The sequence below is a fragment of the Rhagoletis pomonella genome, unplaced genomic scaffold, assembly GCF_013731165.1.
Source record: "Rhagoletis pomonella isolate Grant_MI unplaced genomic scaffold, Rhpom_1.0 Rhpom_scaffold_00009, whole genome shotgun sequence".
NCBI classification, from domain to species: domain Eukaryota; kingdom Metazoa; phylum Arthropoda; class Insecta; order Diptera; family Tephritidae; genus Rhagoletis; species Rhagoletis pomonella.
Genome location: NW_023458563.1, coordinates 18,830,982 through 18,847,813, shown reverse-complemented (window position 1 = coordinate 18,847,813; position 16,832 = coordinate 18,830,982). Strand labels below are relative to the sequence as shown.

Sequence of the window (16,832 nt, the reverse complement as noted above, 5' to 3'; positions counted from 1 at the left end):
TTATTATTATTATTATTATTATTATTATTATTATTATTATTATTATTATTATTATTGTTGATGCTTGTACTTATTTGGTTAAAAATATACAAATCTATGCACATACATATCGCACACAAAATCAAAAACCGTCACAATTCAAAAAATCCTAAATGTTCAAGAGAGACAAAAAACTGTTGATGCTGCGCAATCGACGCAAGCAAAACCAAAAAGTTTTAGTAGTATTTTTCCAGTTAAAGAAGATAGCGTCTGTGAACTGTTTTATGGAAAAAAATTAATTTTGAAAAATTTTGAGTTGTTCCGGTTTTGGATTTAGGGTGCGATATGTATGGTTACTCCCAAAATTGAGCTTACGGCTGTTTTTTAAATTTGTTTTATATGGAAAAAAATGCAAAGAACGTTCAGAAAAAAAATCTCAAAAATCAACGCGAATTTTTAGACATTTGAATTTCGCACATTACTATATTAAACTTTAATGGGCTATAAAACTGCGTACCTGATTTATTTTTAAAAAATGCGTATTAAAAAGTTCGCGATTTTTCTGAAACTTTGCCGGTTTTTTCTTAATTTTCGTACACGGTTTCATTCTTGGATTTAAATAGAGTTTGGTAAAATATAAGCCATATTTTAATACAAAATTAACAAAAAGATTTTAGCATGTAAAACATTGCGAATATTAAGAAAAAAGAGCCGTACGCTCAATTTTGTGAGTAACTGTATGTATTTATTTCAGCGAATGCCTTTGCTGCAATAAGGTAATGAATAAAGTAATGAAAACAAGTCAATGTTAAAGAAATCTGTATAGTTTATTTGTTAAACGAAAACAGGCATACTATTGCAGAATAAATATTTAAGGAAAGAAAATATAAAATTAACAAAATAATGCTTTTCAAAAACAAATATTTTAAATAAGAAGTGCATCACAATTATACGGCAACCATATATTGAAAAGTTTTGACAACTAATTTTTAATTATTTAATTTTTTTATAAAAATATAATTTGTTCTTTAACAAATCACGTATAAATCCAAGATTTAAACTTTGTGCAATATTAAAAATAAAAAGGCGTGTGTAGTACCGTACACATGAAAGAAGTGAAACTTCTTAAAAAAGGTGCGAGTACCAGGTACCTAGTCATGAAATTTAATGTGTAAACATATCTTTACGGCTCGGCAAACCATTAGGCGATTGAGTTACATGCATAGGTTTGGTTAGAATATAACAATAAGTTCAATTCATTTTATTCGTTTTCTGATATATAATTTATTTATTAATTTTCCGGTAACACCACCTTGCCGCTAAAACACAATGCCGACGAACGGCGAATTTTTCGCTGCGAATGTTCGCTGTAAAAATTAAAACACACTGTTGTATATGAGAACGCACACAACCAAAGCAAACGACGACGTTCGTCCGACGACTGTTCGCAACGATAGACTTATTTCTATCGTCGTCGCTGGCGGCAGCGGCAAAATACGATCCATTGCGGCCATATGCTAAATATTCTCAAGTTTTTAAATCGAAATAGAAAAATACTGTATTAGTTTTTGTTAAAAACTAATCATCTTATTGTTTGTAAATATTTTAATTGTACCTGTCATAAGCAGCTGAATTCGTTGTCCCCGTAGTTGTGTTTTACTGAGCGAAATTTTTGGGCCAAAGTTGCCACCGTCGTCGCACTACTGTGCGAAAATTCGCCGTTCGTCGGTATTGTGTTTCAATGGTTATGTGAATTCGCCCTTCTAGCATCCTTAGGATCGAGTTGTAATGGAAGTAACTGAACGGAATGAACTGTCACATAATTATCTATTGCATGTTTAACAAATAAATGCATCCCATGCAAATACGCATTCCATGCAAATAGTTTGGCAGTGCCTTGGACAAATAGTTTTCTTGTAATGGGCACATGTTTTCATATATATTCTGTCTAAGTTCCGAGGGTAGAACGCTTTTTTCGTTCTGGTTCGGGAATAATTTCTTGTTCGTGAGAGCCTTGTGTAAAACGTTGAATAAGAAACCGCAACTCCCGAGGCATTATTTTGATTGTGTTTCGACAAGCAAGTTTCAATTAGGCTAAATTCCAAAGACTTAACCTTAACTTTATGGGCTGGTTTCTCCAACTCAACTTAACTTAGTTTAGCCATTTTTTGGACTTAAGTCAAAAGTTAGCCTACCTTTTACACAGCTTATTCTTGACTAAGTCTAAAAAATTGGCTAAACTAAGTTAAGTTGAGTTGAAGAAACAGCCCTATGTCAACAGCAACATACCCGGGTGTGTTTTGCGTTTTCAAATTGCTAAATCTTGGAAACTATACATCGGATCAACTTGAAATTTCATGATATCCTCAACAAAAGTATTATACACCTTCAGGGGCGGCGGAAGACGTGGGTATGGTGGGTAGTACTACCCACCTGAAATTTTTTAAAAATTTTAGAAGAAAAATAAGACCAATTGAAAGAGTATTTTTGGAAGATATGTATATTATAAAATTTCTGACCAAGTTATTTGTTCCCTGACAAGTAAATTTGATACTGAATAGGCAACGTTTTTTAAATAAGTTCATTATTGGTGAGACAGTAGATTTGAAGAAAATGTCACGGTTTATATTGGTGATTATTTTGACGAATGCAGAGTCAATATCGATAAAGATATATCTCTGTGCATAATGAGACGCACAGAACAAAATCAAGGATCTGTGAAAGCGAATTATGTGTGGGACTTGTTCGTGAGTATGTACGCTTCATTAGATTAGATTCCAGGGTCGTCATGCTCTAACGAGAGAAGCTCTTCTGTTTTGCGTAGGGTGAAAAATTATTTGCGCTCGACAATGCACCAAAAGCGGCTCAACCATGTAGCAATATTGCATGCTTATCCATGAACTCATGAACGACTTCATTTCTCGAAGTTCAAAACGAATGACAGTGTTTTCACTGCAGAAATACGATTTTTTCGAAATTTGATTAGGTGGTAGAACCGTCCACTTAAGCTTAAGGTCACTTATAGTCATTTATTGAAAATTAAAAACGGATTTTGGCACAATTTTCTTTATTCCAATAGCACAATACTCCAGTATATTGTTATTATTCAATAAATGACTATAAGTGCCCATAAAGTCAAGGTGAACGAATGGTATTCTCAGGGATAGTAGCCGAGAGTTTTAGCTTTAATTTAAGCCTAAGTGGAAGGTGCTGGAAGGTTCTATCACCTTTTGTTTTTTTTGCTAGAGCTTCTCAAATATTGCAAAAAACGCGATTTTTTGATACTTTGACCACTTTTTTCTCAAAATCTAAAGCTGATGAAAGCTTTGTACTTACAGATTCGCAATCAGCACAAAAAAGTCTATCAAAAACAGCTTTTATATTTTAGGACACCAAATCAGTGTTGCCCTGTGTTATACACGAAACAATAACTTTTCCCAACGAAATCTGTTAACCTGGGTCGTAATGATTCCTTTTAGGAGTTAAATTACTCCCAATTACAAAGTACAAGGAATTGTAATTAGGATTCAATTCCTTCAGTCCACAGCAAAGAAATTGATTACTTTTTCAGTTCCTTAGGAGTAATTTCAAATGTAATTGGTTTTTTAAATTCCATTACAAGGAATTTCATATTGTAATTGGAATAAATTACGTGCTAGTAATGTAATTTCAAAGGAATGGAAAATGTAATTGATTTTTTTTCCAATTCCATTCCCAGGAATTGCAAGAGTACTTTAGTTTTTTCAATTACTCAAAGGAATTGTAAAGTTACTTGAGAAACTGAAAGTTCATGTGAAATGTGGAATTTTTGTTGCGGTCAAAGATTAAAATCGAAACCACACATTGGACATCTTCTTTCTATATCTATGTATATCTATATATATAAAAATGGTGTGAAAAATTTATAGTAATTCATCAATTGAGAACGGTTGGGCAGATTTGGCTAATTTTTTTCAGTTGTTTGTAATTGCCAGGAGAAGGTTTTTAAGAAAGAAAATTTTGGGGAAAAAAATTTGGTACGTAGGTAGCTTTTTGCCTATGTTAGCATATAGGATCCTTTTTTCCGGGAAGTGGACCAGGGACTGATCTATTCGAAAAAATCGATTTATGGTCCGATTTGCTTAAAATTTGGTACCTAGGTAGCTTTTTGCTTAGATTAGCACATATGATGCTTTTTTCCGGGAAGTAGACCAGGGACCGATCTATTCGAAAAATTCGTATTTATCGTCCGATTTGCTTAAAATTTGGTACGCTTTTTGCCTAGATTAGCATATAAGATTTATATATAGATATAAGATTTTTTTCCGGGTAGTTTCATTTCTTCTTCTTATCCGCCATGCTAGCTTTCTGACAGAAAACGTGTTTCGTATTTTTTGTTGTACCAACTTTTTCAAAAAAAAATTCAGCTTTTGACGTTGGAAAAATATTTGTTTATTTATTTAGAAGAAAAACAATTATAAATAATTATTCTACTTATACATTAAAGCACTGGCAACAAAGGCCTACGGCTTAGCTTATACTGGATATATGGTGAACTAATAATACAAAAATTTAAAAAGGTTCAAATGCTTATTTTTATGTTTTATGGGCTATTAACATTTTTAAACTGCAAGATATCTGAAATATTAAAGTTACTTTTAGTGAGAACTTATAAGTTTAAAAGCAAGAGGAGACAGTTCTAGACTAAATTGTTAACTTACAGGCTGAAAAAACTTCCACATAAGATCTATTTAAGTTTCGTCTGTCTTTCGAAGGTAATACGATGGTTTATAGTTGCCGAATATGGAAGCTCTGATGTGAATTAGTCCCATGCATTCGTCCAATAAGTGAGGTATTGTTGATTCTATTGAATCGCAAAACGGGCATGCTTGTTGATTTGTACCTCTTAGAAGATGGGAATGAGTGGAAACGGTGTGGCCGATTCTCAGACGAACAAAGGTTTTGATTTTGTGGCACGCTATGTGTGGCGAATACTGAGGCTTACTTCCATAAAAGTTATAATTTCTGTACTGATGTTGGTAGCTGAGCCATGTTGAAGAAAATTTAGAAGTAGTGAATTCTTGTATAAGTTTTTTGATGTCCTTCGGGGACACATAATTAAACAGGTGTAATGGTTCATCATTGCCAGCCTTGGCTATTTTATCCGCATACTCATTGCCTTCTATTCCGACATGTCCTGGTACCCACATGATTTTAATTGATTTTTTATGTCGAAAAAGAACTTCACGAATTTTAGAAATTATATGAGAATCGTTGGAGCTGTTGAAAAGGGCTTCGATGGTTGATTTACTGTCAGTACATATTACGAATTTCCTTTCGTGTTTAGAGGCAAAATATACAGCTTCTAGTAATGCAGCTGATTCGGCTGTGAATACCGAGCAGTACATGGGTAGAGCACCGACGGAAATTGTAACCCCTGGCCCTTTTGTTACAGCAAAAGAAGTGCTGGTGTTGGACTTGGAACCGTCTGTAAACATAAATTCCCATTCCGTCCTTAAAGGCTCAATTGCCTTGTTGTAAAGTTGACTGTATTCGATGGCACCAGTAGACAGTTTTGGATGCTCAAGTAAATCGCTTATGAGTATGGACCTAGGCAAAAACCAGTGTGGCAGCATTTTTACTTTACTCAACTTCGGCGTGGATAGAATATTTAGTTCCTTAATGTAGCTTACGATGCGAAAGATTGCAGAAGGCTTGTTCGTCTGTGATTTCATTTGTTGACAGGATTTCACAGTAGAGAATAGAGTCTCATTTCTGCAGTGTAAGATCTTTGGTATAAACATCATCGTATTGTATTCTACCCTGTCTGGAATTCCCGGCAACCCGGCCTCAGCTAGGATTACTTTTATTGGTGAGGTGGGGAATGCACGAATGCTTCTTCTGTCTGCAGCATGGTATGGTGCCTGTAGGAGTTTAAGGTTCTGCTTTGCGCAGTGTTCGTATATAGCGAGTCCGAAGTCAATTTTCCCTAATATTAGAGCCTTTGTTACATTAACAAGTGTGGTTATGTGCACAAAAGAATGCTTGGATGATAAAAACTTAATGATATATAGTCTAGAAATTAAACTTAATCTAACATAGTTGCAGTGCTGCTTATACGAAAGTCTCTTATCAAAAATTATACCCAAAATTCTCAATGTGTCAGTATGGAGAATGGTAGTGTTAAACAAGGAAAGGCTTAGGAATGAACATTTGTGTTTTCTGCATATGTGAAACGAAGAACTTTTACTGACCGAAATCTTTGCTCCCGATGATTTGGACCAATTGATTAAGTCCTTTAAGATATTAGAAAAAACTATTTTTACTTGCGTTAGGTCTTTAATTTTTGAAAAAATTAGAACATCATCAGTATAGGCAAAATGATATATGTGAGCATATGACGATATGATGGAACTTACTTTGTTAAAGGCTAATGTAAATAATAAAACCGAAAGCGGTGACCCTTGTGGGATGCCATTAAAAAGGGGAACAATTTTCGAACGACAATTATTGACGCGAACAAAGAATTTTCTGTTACAGAGAAACGACTTGATAACGTTGTACATTCTCACTCCAATTTTCCAGCGCTTGAGTTCCGAAAGAATGACATGGGAGCCTATTCTGTCATAAGCTTTCTCGAAGTCCAAACTTAAGATAGAGACGTGATTTCTTGTCGCAAGAGCCGAAGAGAAGTTGTCGAAAATTAATAGAGGATCTATCACACTCACGCCTTTTTGGAAAGCGAATTGGTGCGGGTTAGTTAGGTTATTCTGTTCGGCAAACCACATAAGTCGTCTGAAAATAATTTGTTCTAATACCTTAGATATACAGGGGAGCAGAGAAATAGGTCTATAGCTTGAAGTTATTGTATTGTTTTTATTTGGCTTGACAATAGGTAGAATAGCCGCAGTTTTCCACTCTTGGGGATAAATTCCCTGGGCTAGAATAGAATTATAAAGGTTTATGATTCTGTATTTAACGGTGTGGGGGAGATTTCTTAGGACGGGGTAAGGGATTTTGTCTGCACCGGTGCTTTTTCCTGTCATCGAAGAGATTGAAGCATCAAACTCTTCGATTTGAATAGGCGCATCTGCGGTTAGGGCTTCAGGAGAAGGAAAGGGGTTGTGGTAGAGGAAAGTACTGTAACTGCTGTTTAGGGTGTGGAAGTTGGAGTTATGAGAGTCTTCTGTCCAAGTAGAACCGAAAACATCTGCTATGCTCTGCGGTTCATAAATGGGACCTTCTAAGGAACGTATGAAGGAAATGTGGTTGTGTTGAGGGGTGGAGGTAAGTCTTTTAATATCGGACCAAAGCCTTTTTGTGCTGGAGAATGGCGTGGTGTTAGAAGTGAAGTGTTCGAACGCTTGTCGTTTTGACGTCTTGAGCTCCCGTCTAAATTCCGAGTTCGCTTTTTTGTACTTTATATAATTCTCATCTGTCATGTTTCTTTTAAATATTTTCCAAGCTGACTGCTTGTAATTTCTGAGGATGGTGAGCAGATTACTCCAGTAAGGAAGTTTCGAAGCGAATTTTTTGGTGCTACTTTGCGGTATCGTTATGTGAGCTGCTGTGCGAATGATGCGTTTGATTGCGGCTGCTTCTGCATTAATGTTAGTCGAGCACGGGGTTTGGTTAGATAATTTTGCAGAAATGGAGCAAAATTTTGGCCAATCAGCTTTTTCAACAAGGAATTTCGGAAAGGGTTTGACACGATAGGAATTGGTAGTGGAAAGGGAAGTTATAATAGGAAAGTGGTCGCTGTTGTGAAGTTCGTTTAGTGTTTTGCATGAGAGTTTTGAGCTATGGAGGCAGAGGAGAAGGTTATATCTGGGTTGGAAAAAGTTTTATGGGTTGAAAAGTGGGTGGGAGGCCGGTCATTGAGGATGACAAGGTTTTTGGATAGAGTGACGTCTTCTAATATCTCTCCTCTTTTGTTGGTTGAAGTTGAACCCCAAAGCGGGCTCCAAGCATTAAAGTCCCCTAAGAAAATGATAGGTGTGGAAGCCATATTAAGGATATCAAGTATAGCTCTACTGGTGAAACTTTGTTCAGGGGGAATGTAGCATGAAATAATGGTTAACTTGAAACCAATATCTATTTCTACTGCTAATGACTGAACATTTGAAGTAATAGGTACAAGCTTATGTTGAATGGGCTTTTTAACGAATAACGCGATTCCTTGCTTGCAGGAATTGTTATTAGTGTTGTTGTGGAAAAAACTAAAATATTTTTTTGGCGGGTATACTGTTTTGTTAGCTGGAACAAGAGTTTCTTGTAGCGCTATTACATCTGGATTGTATTCTTTGATTAAAATATTTAAATCTGGATAATTGTTTAGAAGACCGTGAATATTCCACTGGAGCACTTTCATTGTAGGTTATTTTGAGTATCAGTAAGGTAATTGAGAAAAGGAAGAGAAGAGCTGTTGTATGAAGAGGGCTGAGGGACATAGTCTAATGGCATAGACTGAAGATGAGAAATGAAATCGTTTACAAAGGTGTTTGGAGCTGCGTTATCGACTGAAATTGTTGCTTGTGCTTTTTCGGTTGTTATTGTACTGATATCGTTGTTTTCTATTTCATTGTTTGTATTGTTTTAGATTATGTTACCGGTATTTTTCCGTGTGCTCACTGCGTGAGCTAAAGGTGGATTGTTTTGTTGTTTATTTTGTTTTGCTTTCTCAGCAAAAGAAGTTGAGTTTTTGTTTAGTGTAGGATGAACTTGCTTTTGTGAATTTGGATGGCTTCACGAACAGAACACTTATTGTCAATTTTAATAGTGATAATTTCCTTCATTTGCACGAATTTTGGGCATGTTTTGCTTGAAGCAGGGTGAGCACCAGAGCAATTTACACACAAGGTACGAGAGCATTGAATCGGGGAATGAGGTGGAAGTGCACAGTTGTCACATACAGGGGCCTTTGTACAGCGTTTAATTGTATGACCAAGAATTTGACAGCTCTTGCATCTCATTGGAGTAGGGTAGTACGGCCTTACTTTTGTTGTGTACCATGACACTTCAATTTTTTCTGGCAGGTAATACCGATCAAATGTAAGCAGTAGCACACCGCTTGCAAAAGACTTTCCGTCAACGTGCTTCAAAAACTTATACACAGATATAACACCCTGTTCTTTGAGATTATCAATAATTGCTTCTTCAGTTACGTCATTTAGGCATGGAGCGTAGATTATGCCCTTGACTGAGTTGAGGTTTTGGTGAAGCTCTAATTTAACATTACATATGCCAGAAAGCTGTTTGGTTGATAACAATTTTTTTGCTACATTGTTGCTTTTTACAAGAAGAAGAAGATTGCCATCTCTTAATTGGGATATGTTATTGATTTCCATGCTAATACCCTTTAGAGCTTTGTGCACAGCAAAACAGGAATATTTACTCAATGGTTTGCTAGAATCTAATGAACTTGCCACTAAAAATTTTGGATTGTCTTTTTCCAAGACGGGTAATGTTGGAAAATTATCTTTCGTAAACGATGGAGCCTTTTTCCGTTTTCGTTCTGGGCTATCCATTAAAATGGAAAACCTATTGTCCCCAAGAGGGTCCCCGTCGGGGGCATCTTCACCTTATTTTACACTTGTATGAAAATATTATACACACGTGCGGAATACAAAGCAAAGAAGACGAATAAAGCGTCAAATTTGAAGGAAAGAGAAAACACTACGATAGTCACGAGAGTACACTTTAAGCACAACCGAATGCCACGAGTATCAGTCGATGACTGACATGGAAAAATAAAACAAAGGAAAGCCAAACATATATGTAAGTAGAAAATTTGTCTAATATTTTTCAATCATTTTCTTCATAACTGCTGCTTCCGTGGATATTGCAACACACGGAATAGATGTAATAATGCAGCTATAGGAGCCACCTCATACCACATAATTTATCGGCCGCCTATTTAAATAGTAGGGCTCGCTTGAAATATGTACATGAAGATGTATGGAGGTGCGCACACTATACCAACTTAATCGCTCCGACCAACTACACCTTTTCCAAGAGTACTTCAGAAATCATCAAATGTACTTCAGAATAGTCATTTGTACTTCAGAAATAGTAAAATGTAATTCAGAATAGTAAATTGTACTTCAGAAAAAGTAAAATGTAATTCAGGATAGTCAATTGTACTTCAGAAACCGTAAAAAGTATTTCAGAAACTGTAAAGTTTTCTTCAGAATAGTCAATTGTACTTCAGAAACTGTAAAAAGTATTTCAGAATAGTCAATTGTACTTCAGAAACCGTAAAATGTACTTCAGAATAGTCAATTGTACTTCAGAAACCGTAAAAAGTATTTCAGAAACCGTAAAATTTACTTCAGAAGACGAAAGTTACTACATACATATTGTAATTATTTAAATGGTATATAAAATAGTATTTTTAAATATGTTTATTTTTTTAATATATTTTCCAAATTACAAGTCCATAGAAGCAGTTTGTTCGCAATGTCTACTATATATTTAAGAATGAAACAATTAAATTAATGCAGACTAAATTATGTTCCAACTGCCAGGTCGTATAAAGATATTGCATCTGCATGGATGAAAACTGGTATAATGTTGAATCGCTATGCCACAATCGCCACCAACAACTGTCGCTTTTCCCTCGTCAACGCCCGGACCAAATAATAATGTCGCTTGCACATACTCCATGTAGTAAATGCTTGCACGGTAAAATTCGGACTATGAACAAATATATAGCCTTCCGCTTTATGCTGATATGGCATGTCAGTGGATCCATACAGTGCTACAGAAGTGGGTTGACTTGGGTAACAACCTCGGGGATCTGGTTGTTGTATGCGATAACGCTCCGTGCCACTCCCACTTAGAAAGTGCAATCAACAACTTTAACGCGACAGACAAAGCAACGCTCCTACGTCTTGGACCATATTCGCCAATGTTGAATCCAAGGCAAAAGCGACAGTTGTTGGTGGAGATTGTGGCAGAGCCATTCAACATTCAACCACTTTTCACCCAGATGCACAATCTTTATTCGATATGCCAGCTGGTACATAATTTAAAACTGCATTAATAAATTAATTGTTTCATTCTTAAATGTATAGACATTGCGAACAAACTAATTTACTTGTAATTTGAAAAATATATTAAAAAGTAAATATATTTAAAATCACTATAATATATATACTATTTAAATAATTACAATGTGTACGAATTTTCGTCTTCTGAAGTACATTTTACGATTTCTGAAGTACAATTTACGGTTTCTGAAGTACAATTTACGGTTTCTGAAGTACAATTGACTATTCTGAAGTACATTTTACGGTTTCCGAAGTACTATTGACTATTCTGAAGAACATTTTACGGTTTCTGAAGTACAATTGACTATTCTGAAGTACAGTTGACTGTTCTGAAATACATTTTACGGTTTCTGAAGTACAATTGACCATTCTGAAGTACATTTTACGTTTCCTGAAGTACAATTGACTATTCTGAAGTACATTTTACAGTTTCTGAAATACATTTGACGCTTTCTGAAGTACTCTTGGAAAAGGTGTAGTTGTGGTGCAATGGAAAGACTAGCAAGCCAAACTTAATCGGCGGCCGATAAAGTCCGTGGTGTGCGATGGATCTAAAACATTTTAAACAAGAGTCACATTTTCGTTTTTAGGATTTTTATTCATGTGATTAGCAGTGGCAAGAATGTATGTATTAAATACGTACATATATCTATATATATAAAAATGGTGTGAAAAATGTATAGTAATTCATCAATAGAGAACGGTTGGACCGATTTGGCTTACATTTTTTTTGATGTGTATACATCTTTGGTTTCGGTACGGGTAAAATTTGCGAAGCTGTAACGCATATCCCAGCACAAAATTTCGAAGGGCTTAGAATGTGTATTTCAGCATAAAATTTTTATTTTCATTAGAAGCACACTGTGTTCGCTTTCCAAATGGTTGCATACATTTAGGCATAGATATGCATAGTAAGAGGAAATGCGCTACAATTGATTATTAGCCGTCTTCGATTCGCCATCAGTTAGCAAGTGGCGAAACGAACGAACCCAATGAGGTACAACCAAACTTGCTATCGTCTATCCGTGCTAGCTAACTTTGTTGTTGCTTTCACATGCAAAATTTTTCGTTAAGCGACCGTAACTCAAACATAGCGAGCGAGAAGTGGCGAATCGACGACGGCATGGCATCCTATGACACCCACAATGCACAAGATACTAATTCCTTATTAACAATAGGACAATTATCGGGGAGGCTCAAGAGGCCCACAACAAACACTACCGAGAGAATTATCTCGTGAAGTATGTAACCGTGACATATATAACCGGCTGTTGATGAGCTTGGACTCGTTTTTAAGCAGTATTTCAGCAGTTCATGACCAAAAAAAGAAAAAATATCAAATCGTTTTCTTCAGACACAATAAAGCTGCTGTTACCCTCTAAATCCGTTGTCAAAGATGTGACAAAGGAATAGTTTGAGGCCAGCGAAGATTCTGAAAGCGAAAACAAATTAACCAATGATACACATTTTATAAATAAAGGTAGTCAATATATTTAAATAGTAAATTATTGGCTAATATATATATTTTATTAATATAACCTATCTGTAATACAAATTATTTCAATTTTACATTTGATAAACAATTTTGAGTAGATGGAGGTAATAAAATATTTTTTGCCGCATAAAACTTGAAAATCTACCTATATGCGGTGTTTCCAAGATATTTTAACGCCCTTGAGTCACAAGTATATATGTACGAGTATATTTTATCAATCATACCGATAATGTCATGTATTAAAAGAATTAAAAATGAAAATGAATAAAAAAATTAAATCAGCAAAATGAATAAAATTAAGTGAAATTAATATTTAATTTCTAACCTAATCTACATTTGTATGTGTGTAACTGAATCGCCTTTATATATAAAAATATTATCCTAATTGACGCTAGGTTTGTAAAGGTATTTTTAATAAAATATTCAGTTAAAATATATTTAAATGGCCTAATATGTGTTGAAAAAAAAGTGACCACGGTGGCACAGAGAAGAAGTTTAACTTTTCCTCGAGTTGTGTGAATAACAAGCACAACCAATTTGACAGCTAACGAGCTTTGATTGAGATTATATTTATATGTAAACGTACTCAGGGTGGGCAAAAACTCGGAGTTCGAGCGAGCGAGCGAGCAAACTCCTACTCAATGCCTCGCAGACAACGAGGCGCTCGCAGCTCGTACTCGTAGCAGCAATGAGGCGAGGCACGAGAAGTTTTCCTCGCTCGCCAAACGAGCGAGCGCTGCTTGGGAATATATGTCAATAGATTATGTACGAAAGTATGTTAATAATTGTATGTACATATGTACATACGCATATAAATATGTGAATATTATATCGAGCCCTAACCGCCAAAATAACGTAAGCGACATTTTTTTCAAAATTTTATTTTTGATGCAGAAATGTACCTAGATGCTCTAGGAATATTTCTTCATCAAAAAGAAAATTTTGAAAAAAATTTCGCTTACGTTATTTTGGCGGTTAGGGCTCGATATTAGGGCAGCTTTTAAAACAACAAATAAAATTTATTACATACGTAAGCACAGATTATGGAATGAGATATTTTTTAGAGTTATATACATACATAACATGCATATTTATATATGTATGTATGTATGTATGTACATATGCATGTATTTTGTCTTTACAGAGAAAAGTAAGTAACGAAGATAGTATAGATAATCGTTTGTGCCGCAGAAACAAAAAACAAGTAAGCACTTGTTAGCACCCCAAAATAGTTTGCTACTTGTAGCAGTTATGCTGTATACCTGAATGAAATATAATCCTTGGAGAAAAAAATTATTTGTGGCCTGTTGTTCAAGGACATATGTACATATGTATGTATGTATGTATGTATGGATATGTATTTGCGTAAACAAAGAATAGAGGCCGGTTCACATACAACTTTGGCGTTGCGTTGGCGTTGAACTTCAAAGCAGCCGTCCACCGTATATATGTACTTACCATTACGTTACTTCGTTTGCCTGCCTGAGTAAATTGTTTGCCTTTGATGTCTCGTTTTTTCCCCTTTGTCCACTCAGCTTTTACCTACTTCACATCGCCCCCGTTTGGTTTACCCGCTTTATATGCTCGCTCGTTTGCGTTTCCCGGATTTTCCCTACCCTCCGCCCATGGATGCTACCTAGTATGTATGCAGACATAGGCACCAAAATGGAAAAATATGAACATTCTACTTGAAATGTTTCCAAAATTATTAAAAAAACACAATTATGATATTTTTCGAGTGAGAATGATATATTTATGCTATAAAACTACACACCAAGCATTGCTCTACATATAAATGTGATTAAAAAGTTTAAAACTTTGTTGAAATTTTCAAATTTTTTTACAAAGTATGAAACTTGCTTGGACTTGTATGGTCTGTCTCTCATGTACACTTAGGTCTTTTTTATGCGGTAGATGCGTTCTTCAGAAAGCCGCATAAAAATGTTCTTTAATTTCATGCAAGAACAGGAGATGCGTTCCAGCATTTTCAAAACCCGCATAAATTCAGATACTTAAAAAAAAAAAAAGAAAACAATTTATTTCTTCACTTCTGTATTTTAACCAAAACAAAAAATATCATAAAAAATACATGAATTATATAAGAAAAATTGATTGCAAAAAAGTAATAAAAACTCTCAAAGAAGCAAAATCGATACAGCGAAAAAAATGTTTGAAAAACCTCATAAATTCAAATCCGCATAAAAAAGAACCACATAAAAAGAGACCTAAGTGTATAAGTTGAAATTTTATAAGCTATTTGCAAATAAAAATAATTTGCAAATACCTAACTCACTGTTTATTCGATGGTGAAAAATTCTTTTTTAATATTGCCTGATTATAAAAAGGCAATAATATGACAATCGAAAAAGAAAATAAAGTTAAAAATGGCAACGTCTTGATTATAAAAAGGCAATAAGATGACAATCGAAAAAGAAAATAAACCTAAGAATGGCGGCGTCTTGCGCTTATTTGCAAATAGTAGCACTAATCAATACTTATTTGCGTGATTTAGTTATTTGCAAATAAAAAGTTAACTCAGCGTTTATACGGCAAATTTTACCATTTTGCAAATTGTTATTTGCGAATAATACGTGCGTATAAGTACATAGTAATATATATGTATGCACATATGAGCCTACCTAGTAGATAAAACTGGCAAAAATAGCACGCATCTATTCTTCTGTGCATGAAAATATATACATAAATAAATACATACATATGTGTATATATGTATGTATATACATATCTACATGTGTGCATACAATCGTTTGCTCTAAATTCTTAGTTGATGCAATTTTTATCCCATACATTTTTGCTGACCAAACAACCCGTTTGCCTGTCTAATCTGCTTGCCTCATTTGCCTCGCTCGTTTACTCGCCTCGCTCGTCTGCTGCTGCAAATGAGTGCCTCGCTCGCAACGCCCCTCTCGCGAGGGCAGAGCTAATGAGGCCCTCGTTTGCTTGCCGCTCTACTCTTGCGCCGCCCTCGTTTGCTTACTCGCTCGCTGGCTACTCATCGCGTGCGCTCGTACCTAACGAGTGCTCATTTGCAAACAGCCTCGCGTGTTCCTCGTGAGTTGCGCTAACTCAGAGCAAACTAACGAGCGAGCGAGGGGCCAAAATGAGGCAAATCCGAACCCTGAACGTACTTTTATGCTTTGCCGTTCGCATATGTATACACATCAAATTTCATGAGTACCTAGTACTCACGCCTTTTTTTAGTTGTTCGTAATTGCCAGGAGAAGGTTTTTACGAAAGAAAATTTTGGGAAACCCCTCCGGGAAAGTCGGAAAATTGGAAAAATCGAAAATTGATTTTTTGTATGGAATTTTGTGTGCAGTTCCTTCGGAATGGCATTCGAATGGGAAGTTAGAAAATTATAAGTGGAAAACTCGGTAAAATCCGGAAGAACGCAAAAAATTTGAATTTTTTTTACGAAAATTATACTTGAAAAATTTCAGATAATTGTGAAATTCATTGGGAGCTTGAATCAATTGGGAACAATTTTCTCCTATGTTTCATAACTGATTCGAATGGGTGCTGCTTTTTTGGAAACGTGTTTAGAAGGAGTGCACAAAGTTTTAATTTTTCCGATAGTTGGGGCAGGGATCGAGCTATGCTTAAAAAAATGCAGTTGGTTCGTTGGTAGCCTTTTGCCTAGATTAGCATATGGGATTCATTTTTTCCGTTAAGTTGGTCAGAGACCGAACTATTGGAAACAGTCTTATTAATGGTCCGATTTGCTTGCAATTTAGCACGTAGGTAGCTTATTGGCTGAATTAACATATATGATATTTTTTTCTGATAGGTGGACCAGAAACGATCAATTCCAAAAAATCTTCAATGGAATCGAGTCATTGTTTTACAGTTCGAAAGGTGTTTGAGGGCGCCGAAAACATGCGGGTATTGGCTATTTAACAATACTTATTATACAGGCCAACAAAAATGGGAAAAAATTTGATGCAGCAAATGTTAACGCTGTTTTTGACAGATTTTTTTGTGCTGATTACGAATCCGTAAGCAAAAAGTTACCATCAGCTCCTGATTTTAAGAAAAAACGAGGTCAAATTGTCAAAAAATCGAGTTTTTTGCTATATTTGAGAAGCTCTAGCAAAGAAACAAAGGGTGGTAGAACCTTCCACTTATGCTTTGATTAAAGCAAGCTCCCGCATCTTTGCTTGATTGTCACTTAGGGCTGGTTTCTCCAACTCAACTTAACTTAGTTTAGCCACTTTTGGACTTTAGTCAAAAGTTAGCCTACGTTTTACACAGCTTATGCTTGACTGAGTCGAGAAAATTGGCTTAACTATGTTGAGTTGGAGAAACCA

General features: G+C 35.4%; 1 protein-coding gene across 7 annotated transcripts in view; it reads left to right on the top strand.

Moving 5' to 3' along the window:
* LOC118745617 overlaps positions 1 to 16,832 on the top strand; it is a 314,215-nt gene that overhangs the window by 50,708 nt on the left and 246,675 nt on the right. The window contains exon 2 of one of the 7 annotated variants that reach the window (XM_036479136.1): positions 9,589 to 9,735. The exons of the other annotated variants lie outside the window; for them this stretch is intronic. The gene's annotated coding sequence lies outside the window, so the exon portion shown is untranslated. The remainder of the gene's footprint in view (positions 1 to 9,588; positions 9,736 to 16,832) is intronic. 7 annotated transcript variants of the gene reach the window in all.